Raw genomic sequence first — 14,885 nt, forward strand, 5'->3', positions numbered from 1 at the left:
AGGTTGAGAAGTATTGCCATAACTGAGTGAAATATTCATGAACTATATAATAGCAAAGTCAAAGGTGAAAAGCAAAATATGTGCTGTTATGCTTCGTGGGATACATCATCTGTTGTTTTATACAGAATAGTTATGTTGTCATAGAGTACTAAAGACAGAGTTGCACCGCTCTGGCATCACTACTGAGGGATCAAGACTGTTTTATGGGAAGTTTCTGTATGTTTCAGTGTGACTAGAGTCCGCTGATGACATCACTTTAAGGGCCACTGAAGGAAGCATGAGCTGTCGTTCTGTAAATATATACTGATGTCATCTAACAGCCAGCTAGCACTAATAGACAAGTCTTAAAAGATATATCTAGCTAATAAATCTGTCTTAGGTTCATAAGTACTTACTAAGATATTGATCTGTGAGGATGTTAAGAAGCTCAGCCTTACATTCCCTTAACAGTTTGTAGCCATGATATTTTGTGTAGAAATAATAAGGCAGAAAGGATATGTTGAAGCATTTACTTTTTGCCCCTATTCATTAGGGACATGGGTGTTAAACTGGGGGTGAATTTGCAATTTCTGATCCAAATTGCTTTTGAATAGAGTAAGAGAAGTACTCTGCTTTATGTGCAGCGGAAGACAGTTAGATTGAGATCCCCTGAACAGGTGTTCATGCTACTATTGGACTTGCAACTGTATAATAGGTCCGACAGGACACGGTATGTCATGACTCTATATGTGAGACAGAGGCTGCAGCTTAGTAGCCTGTAAAATACTAAGAATAGGGACAAGGCGTTAAGAAGCTCTGCATAGTTTTTATGATTTAGGCCCCTGATTTTTTTATTTATTTATATTTATTTTTCATTTGCTAACCAGGAAAGTCCGACTTGGAACGAGACAGTTTTCAGCGGAGGCCCGGGCAGAAATGCTCCAAACACATCTTTATAACATGGGAGGAAACCGGAGCACCCACAGGAAACCCATATGAATGCAGGGAGGACATGCAGACTCCACACAGAAGGCACCCCAGCCGAGAATCGATCCTGAGAACCTTTTGCTGTGAGGCGACAATATTACCGCTGCACCACTACGCAGTCCAAGAAAACTTTCTCATCATTCCAGTTGTGACAAATGTTTGGGCAGGTGAATACTGAAAGGAGCATTATTCTCAATGATCAGCCTAATGAGAGCTGAGTTCAGTGGAATGAATAAATCCCTGTACCTGGGCACTGTACTTTTAGATATAATCTCTGCAGTGAAAAAGGATTTCTTACAATAGCGAATACATAGTGATTAAAGGACAATTCATTGTCGACAGTGGTTTCCAGATCCCTGACTAAGAGATCATCATTCAGGGGTTTGTTACCAATGTGGTAGTTACAAAGAAAATTATGCTTGCTGAAAAATATTATTACACATTTCTTGGCATTTAGTTTTAGTCCATGGTTCTGACACCAATTATTTCTATGGGAAAGGCTCCCTTGGAGAATCTTAGTGTTCTCTAGGGAGTTTATGATGGCACCAAGTTTACAGTCATCTGCAGACTTGGCATGCCATAAACCCTTAACAGTAGCTTTGACCTCTAAGAAGTATATGTCAAAAATAGTGGCCCCAAGGACTGGACCCTGGGGTACACCACTAGAGGCAGGTGTTTTGGAGAAGGTAGAACCACCAACCCTAATTTTGTGGGCTCTGTTTTTGAGACAGTTTACTATCTAATGAGTTACAGAGAGCTTTACATTTATTTGAGAGAGGTTATGTATGATGCCTGAGTGTGGGATGCCATTAAATACCTTTGCAAGGTCTAGATATGTGGCATGTACTGATTTGCCCTCATCATTGCTTCAGAAACCTTCTCAAAGACGTCAGTCAGGTTAAGTAGGCAGAATCTGTAGATTGGTTATGTCCTCTGGGTCCAAGTATGTCAAATCATTTACTATTAGCTCTGTATAGTGCTGAGCATTGTTTCTGAGGTTTCTAACATACTTAAAGAAGGCTTTGTGGTTATCCTTTACCTAGGTGGCTATTTTTCCTTCCTATATGGCACTGGGTGATTAGATCAAAGTCCAGAATTCCCTGATAAGTTTAGCAAGAATGTTTTTAGCATTTGGAGACTTAAACTTATATTTGCATGCAATGAGTTTTTCTTTTATTATACAGCCAGTTTATATTTGGGGTCTACCATAGCTTTTTTTGTTTTAATTTGGTATTGTACTTATTTTGTAGGGTATCAAATGCATCTCTTCAGCTATTTACATGTGCATAGAATTTATTGGTAAAGAATTCCACATAAGCAGTGGGGTCATCAAGTTGGAATGGAATTCTCAATTTAGTTAGGCCATCACTTGGTTTAGTAGCTTAGCCTTAGCATAATCTGGAAAAAAATCTATATATGTGCAGTAACAGAAACCTGGTTTAAGGCTCCAGAGAGCACCCCAGCACTACCAGGCTACAACTCATACCATACATTTCGGCCACAGAACCCAAACCGAAATAAAAAAGGCGGGGGCGTATCCATATTCATCAAGGATACCCACACCTCCAGGTTAGTGGCACAGCACGATGCTTCAGAGATCATCCACGTGCAACTAACAATGGGTAAAACTGCAATTCAAATTGTAGCTTGCTACAGATCACCCACCATGTCCCAGGACCCCCATTCCACATTTTTGGAAACACTGGTAAACATAAAGGTCCTACCAAACACCCTAATATTGGGTGATCTCAAGTACCCAAACATTAACTGGGAGAACTACTCAAGTGCTAACTCCCTTGCCCAACTTTTCCTAGAATTTATAAACTCAAACGCCCTGGTTCAACTGGTCAACACTCCCACCAGAGGTGACAACATATTGGACCTGGTCATCACCAACATGGGCGACCGGTGTTCCACACCAGAGGTCAACCCCTTGCTGGTTAGATCTGACCATAAACAAATCACTTTGGATATCCATATTCCGCCCCCACCCCCGGACAAGAAACCACCGTGAAAAACTTTTCAAAAGCAAACTTCACGTTACTTAAGACCGAGGTGGAAAGTTTCAAACCCCCATGCTGAAGGATAACACTGTTCAAGCTGCAAAATCCTTTACTAATGCATTCTACGGGCAGCTACAAGAATGCATGGATCGTGCCATCCCAAGCAAAACCAAGACTCACTCCCCCAAGAAAAGGAAAACAGTCTGGTGGACTCCTGCCATAAACAAGCTATATAATAGAAGGAGAAAACTAGTACAGAAAAGAGTAAAACCCCAAGAAGGGAAGACATCCCTAATCAGTATCAGCAAGAAACTACAATCCCTCATAAAATCATCCAAGGTGAGCTTTGAAAGAAAAATTGCCAAGGACTCCAAAGATAACCGCAAGGCATTCTTTAGCTATGTCAAGCATCTAAGTGGCAATGCTCAGATCTGCTCAGAGTTAGTGCAGAATGGCACAAAATACACTGAACTGACCGATATCACCAACATCTTGGCAGACAGGTTCAGCGCAAACTTCACCCCCCTCTCACCCCCAAAAGGGCCCATAACCATACCAGAAGAATGTATAGTCCCTGAAATCACAGACACTCAGGTTAAAACAGCCCTCTCCAAAGCCAAAAACACAGCATCATTGGGACCGGACGGTGTCCCAGGCTGCATCCTACATGAGCTCAAAGACGAACTAACCTCTCACCTAAACACACTGTTCAAACTCAGCCTCTCCACAGGCTACATACCCATAGAGTGGCACACAGCAATGGTTATTCCACTCCACAAAGGTGGAGCCACAACAGACCCCGAGAACTATCGCCCTATAAGCCTGACTAGCTTGGTCTGCAAGGCTATGAAGCGCATCATCATGGAACTCATTAACAGAGACATTGGGAATCTCCAAACACTGGACCCTACTCAGTTTGGCTTTGTTAAGGACAGATCATGCCTCCTAAACCTGGTGGACTTCTTTGAGACAGTTACCAAGGCTATAGACGAGGGAAAGGTGGTACACACAGCCTACCTAGACCTCGCTAAGGCCTTCAACACCGTTTCCCATTCTGGTATTATAGACAAGCTCTCCAGCCTGAACATAAACCCCTACATCACAAGATGGGTTGCCAACTGGCTCACAGACAGAACCCATATGGTGAGAGTTGCGGGAGCTAGATCTGACTCTAAACCGGTTACAAGTGGCATTTCCCAGGGCTCAGTCCTAGGACCCCTCCTGTTCGGCATATACTTCTCAGAGATACAGGCAAGCACAGGAGGACTATGGCTGACCAAGTTCACAGATGACTGCAAACTAGGGGCTATAATTGACTCTCCATCTGACACAGACATCCTCCAAAAGGGTCTTACTGAGACAGATACCTGGTGTCAAAATCATGGCCTCAAGCTAAATGCCAAAAAGTGCATAGTCATCCTCTTTGGAAAAAACAAAGTACCCACAAACTACCCCATAGGTGGTAGTCCCCTAAATACGGAAGATGTAATAAGGGATCTGGGGATCCAAGTAGATAGTAATCACATTGCCAAAGTGGTTACAAAATCCTTCTATGGGGCCCACCTAATCACAAAAGGGTTCGCATCCAGATCAAAAGAGGTCATTGTGCCTCTCTACTCATCACTCATCAGACCCATCATAGAGTACAACGCCCCATTTCGGATGTACCTTACAAGACACCTGCAACAGCTGGAAAGACCACAGAAGTATCTCACCAAGAGGATCACTGGCCTCAAACAGATGCCCTATGCAGCTCGATTGAAGAAACTCCAGTTGTACTCAGTTGCATACCACCTACTCAGAGGTGATCTCTGCCTGACATACAAGGCCATGTCCAACCCAGAATTGATGGACATGCTCCACCTAAAGAAAACCTTATCCCCTCGAGCCACACACTCTAGGGATCTAAACCTCACCACAACAATAAATAGGACGTGCTGGAGGGATAGATTCCTGTCCCAGGGACTTCCCATACTTTGGAACAAGATTCCAATCTACATTAGGCAGAGCTCCTCACTGACCCTCTTCAAGAGAAACCTTGACGAGTGGATGGGAAACAGAAAGTTTACCCCAGGGATCACTTCAATGGCTCTGCTGGACAGAGGCACAGGGAACTAATCTAAGGGGGCGGCGAAAGCCAACACATTCTGGCTAGGCTTATAAATGCCTTCAGGCAGATAGCCTAGTACCAACCTATGAACCTATGAACCTATGAATACCAAGGTACTGGAAGATGATTCTGGACTTAGTCTTACGTATATGACTAATTTGTGACCCAATTTGTTCAGGGAGGAAGTTAAAATTGCCGGGGAGCACTACTGCCCCATATTGCTAAGCACCAAGCCAAGGATTCCATCACCTGCGGCTGAGGTGTATACTAACTGGTCCAGGGAATTAGCACTGATGAAGTCCAGAAATTTCTGGGTATACGTGCTTGAGGCTGTATAAGTCTCACAGCTGATGGAGGAGTAGTTGAAGTCTCCTAGGAAAATGGTGTTTGGCTAAATGCATAGGTTTTCCATATAGCATGGACTGAGAGGGACAAAGATGGAGGTCCTATCTAGCTATAATATGATAACAGCTTTTGCTGACAGTACGTTGGACATGGAGGAGTTCCAAGCCATTATCTTGTCTAATGGCTGTAGAGGTTTTATGTTTTTTAAGAATAATGAGACACTGTTGCCTTTAGTGCTTTCATCTAGTGCGGTGAGCCTGAACGATTAACATGCATTAAAGCACTGCACTGACGGAGGGCTCTCATTGTTGTTGAACCATGCCTGTATGATGATGCATATATCAATGTTGTCCAGGCTAAGGAGTGCTTATAGGCAGAAGAGTATTTCTGTTTTGTTATGTTGGAAGCTTTACAGATTGATTTTGTGGGGTGAAAAAGGATTTAGCCAATACATAAAACCTTTGGTGTATAAGTTCAGGCCAATCCTGGCAAAGTAGTTAGGACTGTCTACTATCTCCACCCAGGCTGATATAATACATCTATATATATATCACCCACTTTGAATGGCACTAGAAGCTAAGCCAAATCTCAAAGTCAATCATTTGTTCGTATTGCAGCATCATTTTTGGTGATGGTAAAATGCTGCCATACCTGTCTTGGAAATATATTCCAAGAGCTCCATCATATCTCTCTTCATGTAATCCAAGGAGGTACATCTCAAGGCATTTATACCCACATGCACTGTGACCATGAAGATGTGGTAAACCTTGGCCCCTGATATGAACTGACAGTGACTCTTTCCTTGCACAGCCTGGTGAATAATGCATTACTGTGAATCACTGTGGAATAACCTATGATTATGATATTGGACTGTGCGGAACTTTGCCTTATGGGCTTTTGAACTGAGACAATGTGACTGTTAGATGTTTGTTTCATGGTGGGTGCTTCCTATGCTTTATGTCTGCGTGGATGATGGGGATACCTTTTCCTTCAGTTACATTTAAAGGCCTCTGTGGTTTAGGTGGGCTTGCTTTTAGGAGCTTTAGCATATGTATTTCTATGTGCTTGATCTAATCAGTGTGTGTGATTAGTTTAGTGTGGTGTTGTTTGGTACTGACAACCTGCTTATTTGTAGTGGCTCTGTGTGAGAGCTTTGCCTCCAATAATGTTATATAGCTCCATCTCTCACACACTATGTCAAGTTTGTTTAAGTAGCAAGTGGCTGTCAAAACACATTACACAATTGCAATATCAATGGTTGGAAAGTGCAGATATATAGTTTCAGATTCTTATTAATGTGGACAGAAGGGGAGTAGTGTTTATAAGGTTTAGAGTTGATTTAATGGGGTGCTAGCTGTCTAAAGCAAACAATTTTAAGGTACACATAAAGAGCAGCATGTCTCTTAGCACAATCCAGGGACATTTTGCACAACTACTGACTATTAAGTGCAGTATGAATTTATGCAAAACATGGCTCTAGGTGCTTGTTACTGTTGATGAGACACCCTGACCCTATATGCAAAAATGGGAAAAAGGGTTATAGATGGATGGATGAATTATGCACAGAAAATGAAGGTTCTAAGTGCCTGCATCTATAGGCCATGTCTATACAGTGCACAGTTAAAATCAGTTGCAAACTGAGAAGTGCTGTGCAAACAAGGGCGATTTATAATTAACACAGAAAAGCTAAAAATATTCAAATGGGTACACTGGCCAATATCAAATAGCACACTTCAAGGTTCTATAGCAATCAAAGGCCTAAATCCTTTCTTCACTCTAACTAGAGTGCAAACCAAATAAATTCTTATTTAGATTACGAATAATAATAAATACCAAAATAAGTGCACAGCTATCACAGTAACTCAGTATGAACACAAAATGTACTTATCTCAAGTGCTTCAAGGCTGATATTTTAGTCAAATCCAGTGGAAAATTGTCACAATTAATATCGTGGTAGCTTAGCATCTAGAAGTTCGTAGCAAATGAGCACAAGTTCTTGCAAATGTGGGCAATTTATAACAACACAGAAAAGCTAAAAATATTCAAACAGGTTGCACAATATGTTTATCTTATCTCTTTGTCTGCCAAGCTGTTTATATATTTATCTGTCTGTCTGCCTCTGTGTCTGTCTCTCTATCTAACTGCTCTATTTTTCTTTTAATTCTTAGTGTTACTCTTTTCTGTTATTTGTTTTTATGAAAAACAACGTTATTCATCAGTGTTTGTCTCATAACTTTTACATATACAGTATTCATTAGGTATATAAAAACACTTTTTGCATTTTTTGCTGATTGTATAAATTTGACAAACTCAACATTTTATTGTAAGTTGTAAGAATGATCAAAGTGCTTACAATTAAACCAAAAGGAGTAAACTTAACCAATCATGATGTAAACCATTTTTAACATAACACATAAAACAGTCCTATTGAACAAGCTGCAACAGTTTCAAGTTATTTACTAGGAATCATTCTGACAGCGACACTAACGTAGCCCCCCTGAGAGGTTAAACTATCAATTAATCTTCCTGAGATCTGTCCCATAATTGCCACTTGCATGACAAAACCTTGCTAGCCTATCTTCCTTGGTGACTAGTTTCCATTAGCCTAATTTCAGTCACCATTGATATAACTCCATTTTTTGTTGGATGCTCCTTAGTCTTCCCTAACTTTGCTATTGCTTTTTGCTACTATCGTTAGTAGCGAGACGAGTGCCACCATTGGCTAGTCAGCTCCTCCTCTTATCCAACTCAAGAACAGCTCCTTGTTGAAATGCACCCTATCTCCTTCTATCTTTAAAACTAGTTCACTTAAATCCAGCTTGAAATTTTGCAAGGCACTGCACTCTCAGAGCATGTGTGTTCCCGGGTACCTGGATGAGGGTGAGCACATCTCCAGCAGTTCCCTGATACCTGGGGAAATATCCTATGCAAAAATATTGATGAAGACATTTCCATGTGAATATTCTGAAGCATATGGACTTAGTTGCATATCTGGGAGCCAACACTATCTCTTTCTCCAAACCTGTCTAGAAAAACATGCCAAGCCTCTCTTAGCCCACCCTGAGTAAGCACTGGGTCACTTTGATTAGTTATCTTCTGAAGATCATTGTACAGTTTGCTAAGTAGTTTAGTCTTCATTGCAGCTGTTGATCTAGCCACAATTATGAAACTTGCCAACGCCAACATTTTTCTTTTTGTGCCACCTGTCTCTTATGAAATCTGGACTTGGACATTAACCGCAGAAATGCAAACTAGTCCTGGTCACTGAGATTATATTCCACTTGTGTGCTTTGCCAATCCTTGGGTTCACCCACAGACACTAACTGCTACCAGATTCTTAGTATTCCTGTTCCTCCAGGCTATAGATGTCATTGTATAGCTAGAGTGCCTGCTGAGTCAGGGTGAGAATGCCATAGACAGGATCCAGTTTTGTCAATACCGTAGTGGTTTAGAATCCAAAAGTCTCTTAAGTCCCCTACAGACTGTGCCCAAGGGTTTCCCTGATGGCAAGTGTTTCTCCAAGTACCTCCAGATTTCTAACACTTGCAGTTCAGGCTCATCCATTGCGAGGGGACAAATCAGTCTTTTAAGTTTGGCCTGCCTAACCGTCCTGCTTCCAGAGGCAGGGTGACTTTCTCCCATTTAACCCTCTGTTTTTTACCCTTCCAGAAAAATTTCTTCAATTCCTTGATTAACTTATTCCAGAGTGCTTCATCTGGTTCGTAATAATATGATTAGCCTAAATATAGTATTAAGAGAACTACAATCATTTTGACTGCTTGTATCTTGTCATCCTCTTCAATAATTGTCACCCCCCCCCCCACTTTTTCAAAGTTGTTGTTATCCTTTGGACTATCTTTCCCATATTTTCTGTGCCACCTGTTTGATATCTTGTTTAACTCATATCCCCAAACACCTCAATCTCTGGTGGCCCCAAATATATGGGAAAGACTATAACAACTCATATGCGGGTAAGTAGTTTGTAACTATAGCTTTTGTTTTGCTCTCATTGATCATGTAACCTGCGATTTCCCCAAAATATCTAAGTTCATCAAACAACCCAAACAGATCTTTTTCAGAGTCCATAACATGCAACAGGATATCACACACACACAAACAAAGCTATCTTAGCCTGGGTATCTCTCAGTTTGTACTCTGTTATGATCCATTATACTAAAGGCTCCATATATAGCACAAAAAGCACATGGAGAGCACACATTGCTGCCTAGTTCCAGTGGTTATGACAATGACATGGATAAACCCCCCAATGCAACCCTCTATAAAGCTGGAAAAATAACTTCTGTCCAATGTGGATGGAACCCCGAGTTACTTAAGGCCTTTAACAAAGCTCCAACTCATTTTATCGAATGTCAGCATCCAAAGATGGCAATAACAATTGCTTACCCATTGCAATGGTATCATCCTGAATTAGCATGGTTGTATTAATGCTGTTGAATGGTTGCTGTCCCTCTATAAACCCACACTGATCTTGTTGCATTATATGGGGGAGTAAAGTCACCGCACCTAGCTGTGATGACCATAAAGGTTTTATAATCATGGTTTAATATGAAGATGAGCCAGTAGGAACCCAGCTCCATTAGATCCATACACTTTTTTAGGTATAACCACCAGTAGCATCCTTTTCCATGAAGCTGGGACATCCTGTCCCTTTAAGGATAGTGACAGATATCCAACACCAAATTTTTCATACTTTTCCAAACTTCTGCTGGAATACCATCAGGAACTGATGATTTTGCATCTTTTTGTTATTGCATGGAGACCCAGATCTCCTCCCCTCTAGTGATCGAGATCAATCTATCCCTGTACCCATTCCCTAGTTTAGGGAGATGGTTTCTCTGAAATAGCTATCTATATCCCATCCTTTTCATTCAATGTGGGATCCTCATTATGCAGTCTGATATAATACCTTGCCAGTATTTCCCTTATTTTGTCTGGGTCTGTTTCCATCCTACCTGTATAATTCCTTAGGCAGCTTATTGTTCTTTCTACTTTTTGTATCCTTAACTTCTGTGCTAAATATTTACTCCTCCTTGCTGTGTAAGAGAAATAGTTTAATCAAGATCTTAGCCCTGTGAAAATTAATATTATCCCAGTATTCTTTAATAGCCTCCCAAGCCTCCAGAAGCTTAGCCTCTACAGTCTCACTAGGAGTCCACTTACACAGTTTCTCCAGATTTTTTAATGGATTCCATAGCGGAACCATATTCCCTTCTACATGCTTTCCATTTCTCACAAGTTATTTTGTCTATTTTTTCCTTATTTTGTCTCTAGTGTTGTTCCATGATGTGGCCAAAGGCTCCAGGCTAGTTTGAAGACATTTGAGCTCTTCCCTGATTATGTCTATATCCCTTTTTGCAAAGGCTCTATTCCCCAACCAATACATGAGGGATTGCAAGTATTCATCCCCTCTTTCTTCCCAGCCTAAATCTTGTTGCTAGGCCATAATTTCCTCCATTATTTGGTTAATTTCCACGACTGATATTTTAGGCTTAAAATAGATAGATGCGGGAGTTATTGCCCTTGTTCCCCATCTGCCCTTGACTACAACAAACAACTCTTCTTTTATTTTTAAGTCCATATATTCCCTAAATAAAAGTATACTTCCCCCTACTGCTAGAGCCACTCTGACTGAAAACATAACCTTCATTTTGCTTTTAGTAATCAGTTTTTTGTGTTACTCTTTATTTCTATGTGTTTCCTGCAACATTATTACCTGGGGTGCACTTTTCTATATATATCTCAAAACTCTGTCTGTTTTGTCCCTATTCTTTAGACTGTCAAGATAAAACCCTCATTAGCTAAAATTTAAATACCACGGTGCTTGCAAGGGGTATAGAGGAACACATAGCACTAAGCATTCCCCCTCGTAATCAATGGCCTGATATTGCTCATGTTATGTGGACTGACTTATAAGTCTTTAATGGCATGAGTCTGCAATTCCCCGACTCTAGTCTATTTCAGATTTTTGATTTGAGACTGTTACAAAACTCCCCGCCCTGAAACACAACAAAGTATTTACAAAATCCATTCTGCATTCTATACTCCCTTTACATGAGATACTACTCCATTCTGGTGTTAAAACACATAAAAGCAGTTATTTTATGTCATTCTGCCACTCTTGACTGACAACATTATATGGAACCTTAAACAGAGTGCTTAGCACTGGGGACCAGTCTTCACTCTTCTTGTAATTTTAACAGCTTGCAAGAGATCCTGCTGAATATTGTGGACCCACATGGATAGCTCTACTAGTGTCCTGAATGTTGATTTGTAAGCAGTATTAGCACGGCTCCCTTTCCCAGACAATGTGAAACATATTTGTTTTAGTGAACCAGCAAGAGGGAATATGCAGGGCACCACCCCCAGCTCAATTAAACATTTTAAGGGTTACTGTGACAAACCTACAAACTTAAAGCAAGTATCTCTCCATTTTTTCCTTAAGCTCAGCAGACATAGTTTGGCACACATTTTCTACCACAGTCAAAGAGAACTATCAATTAGAAATCCCTAAAACACATAAACTCCAACCAAAAACCCAGCCACTCATTTCACACCCACAGTACATTCAGACCTCATTCATCCTCTGGCCCAGTATGCACACCAACCATCCACCTTTTTAGTAATAATTTATGTCTCTCACCCAAGCACCAGATAAAATACAAAAACACAGTGGTTAAACAAAGAAGTCTCCCTTTGCATCTCAAGTCACTTATGGTGTGTCACTGATGAGGTTTAGCTGCTTCAGATTAGCACCACTTCTACCATGATACTGTGTGCATCAGTAAACAGCTTCAGCAGCTGTCCTGGTGTGCTTGTGAACTTGCTTAGTGTCATCCATCATTCTTCTTTGAAACAGGGGGAATGGCTTATCAGGGATCTTCTCCCATGGCTGCTTATCCTGTCCATGTTTCATTTGTATATGCCATCCATTTGTTATGCTGTCCATTGACTCCTTTTTTAGTTCTGACCTTCACACTCACAGAGAATCCATTGCTAAGTCTGGGTGAGGAAAAGTTTGTGCCAGTATGTAAAAAGACCCTAAAGCTGGCTGGATATATGAGCTTGAATCACATGTACATTTCTCAGCATAATCAGATGGCTGGCAAAAATGTATTTTTTGTTACCCTAGCTGGGGCAGAGTAATCATTGCATTCATATAGTCTAGTATCCCCATCTTTTTAAACAGTCCCCTTCTTCCACATCACTGACAATATTTTCTCCTTCTGGGTATATATACTATTATAGGTCAAAGTTGCTTTCTTGATCTTTGCCTCGCTGAGTTTACTCTGTCAATGTAAATATCTGAATGGGGAGTATCAGTCCATTCACTTCATAGTCTTTCCCTTCCATTTTCCCCAGAATAGGTGAAAATCTATTGTTTTCCAGGCAGACATGATCTTCCAGTTCAACAATCTTACAATTAATTAGATCCTGCCCACTCTCTAGCTCCACTAATTTCTCCTTGATGGTTCTTTGTACTGTTTGCAAGTCATTGATCACATCTGAATGTTTCAACAAGGCATCCTCCATCTGCTGTATCCTCCTGTGGTTTGCTGTAATATAGTCTGTTAGGGAACTACTTATTTTGAAAATTTCTGCATGGATTTGATTAATTTTCATTTCCGGCAATCTGTCAATGGCTGTTATGGTGTGGTTGCCTAGTTCTGCATCAGACATGTTTTCCTGTCTTCGTTTGTCCTTTACCTTATGCCCTTTCATCACTTATACTTTCTGAGTTTTTGGATTTTATTTCTGACCTGTCACCATCTTTTTTTTTATCTTAGTAGGTGGCATGGAGTTGTCAGAGCAACATATATGAAGGTAAGATTACCCAAGCAGTACTTATTACCTGCATTTTAGCCAAACAGATCAAGAACCAGGTAAGGACATGGCTCACTATCATCAGCACACCCAGAAGTTTTTTTTTATCTGATTTTTAGTAGCTTTAGTTTTGAAAGTACTGTCCCACTGTTGTGCTAGCTATACAGAATATATTAGTACTGATAGTAATAGTAATAATAATAATAATAATAACAATAATAATAAAAAGTTGGCAAAGTTTGTTGTCCAACAGTTTGCATGGCTTATATCACTAATTAGAAATTGTCAGATTTTTGACAAAATTAATTGTGCAGTTGTTTATATTTGACTCAATTTTGAATATGAGAAAATACGGGCTATAGGAAATTCACTGTTGCAGTTTTCATTGACATTTTCAACTCTGACCTGGGTTAACTACTGCTTACTAAGATTCTTAACTTCCTTTCTAACCCTGAAACCTTATTCTCTCTGGTACTTCAAAGGCCTGTTCCTGGATGCCTGTTGTTTCTACTCCTCACTATGTCACTCACTACTAGCATCCGTGATCTCCAGTTTACTAATATGTGTCAATGACCTGATCAATAAATAACAACAAGGTGGATATCCAAAGGATTTCTCTTGACTGAAAAGTCAGTCTACTATAAAACAACTGCAAATCAACCTTATGAATACAACAGTAATGCTGTCTGGCAGCGCCTATATATATTCTTAATCAAATAACTAAAGCTCGATCTTGTAATATCGAAATCATAAAATGTCGAACGTCCATTTCAACCCAGGGAAACTCTTCCCTTAGCCGCATCAAAAAAAAACAAAACTTTAGACTGAAATCAAATGGGGAGCTTTGCCCCCCACACACCCCCTAACTAAATATACTAACTCCTAGATTGCTACAAATTGCAGAAAAGGGCATAATCCACATAATGGCCAAGGGAAGCACTTCCCTGGGCTGAATCGTCCGTTCTACATTTTACAGTTTTGATATTATAAGTTTGAGCTTTAGTTATTCGATTAACTACAGTTTCGATCTTGTAATATAGATCCATCTGGCATGCCTGGCAGAACTGGCAAAATCTCACCTAAGTAAAAAAATCTGCAACTCCTGGGGGACTTCAGTGAAAATTACAATAGTTCAAGTCCTTCTAAAGCTCTGCCCCTCACTTAGCTTTAGTCTGTGTATTCAGAAATTTCAAGGCTGGCTCAATATGATACATTACCAATGCATTAAAATATATATATTTTTTAATCTGTGAAACAAAAACAAGTCCTTGAGAACAGAGTCCTGGTCTCTAATCTTAAATATAGTTTCTTTTTCTTGAACATTGGAGCTAATGGGAGGAGAAGAACTTCCATTAAAAGCAGGTACCACTCCATAACTTTTTTAGATTTTAAATTCCTCAGCTTGGGCTAGTACTGTATCATAGCTTATCATGAACGAGGTGCCCCATAATTTGTGAACTAATGCTGTGCACTGTAACTGTATAATCCCCTATGACCAGTGTGAAGATAGGTGAAGGCTGCCAGCCTAGCCAGATAGAACTTTGTAGATAATTCTGTCATTTGTAAATATTAATATAAGCCACAGGCTTGTTCTCTTAAAAGGGAAAAAAATGGTGTTA

This window comes from Protopterus annectens, chromosome 8.part0 (genome assembly GCF_019279795.1).
Source record: "Protopterus annectens isolate FY-2018-M chromosome 8.part0, PAN1.0, whole genome shotgun sequence".
In the NCBI taxonomy this organism is placed as follows: Eukaryota; Metazoa; Chordata; order Ceratodontiformes; family Protopteridae; genus Protopterus; species Protopterus annectens.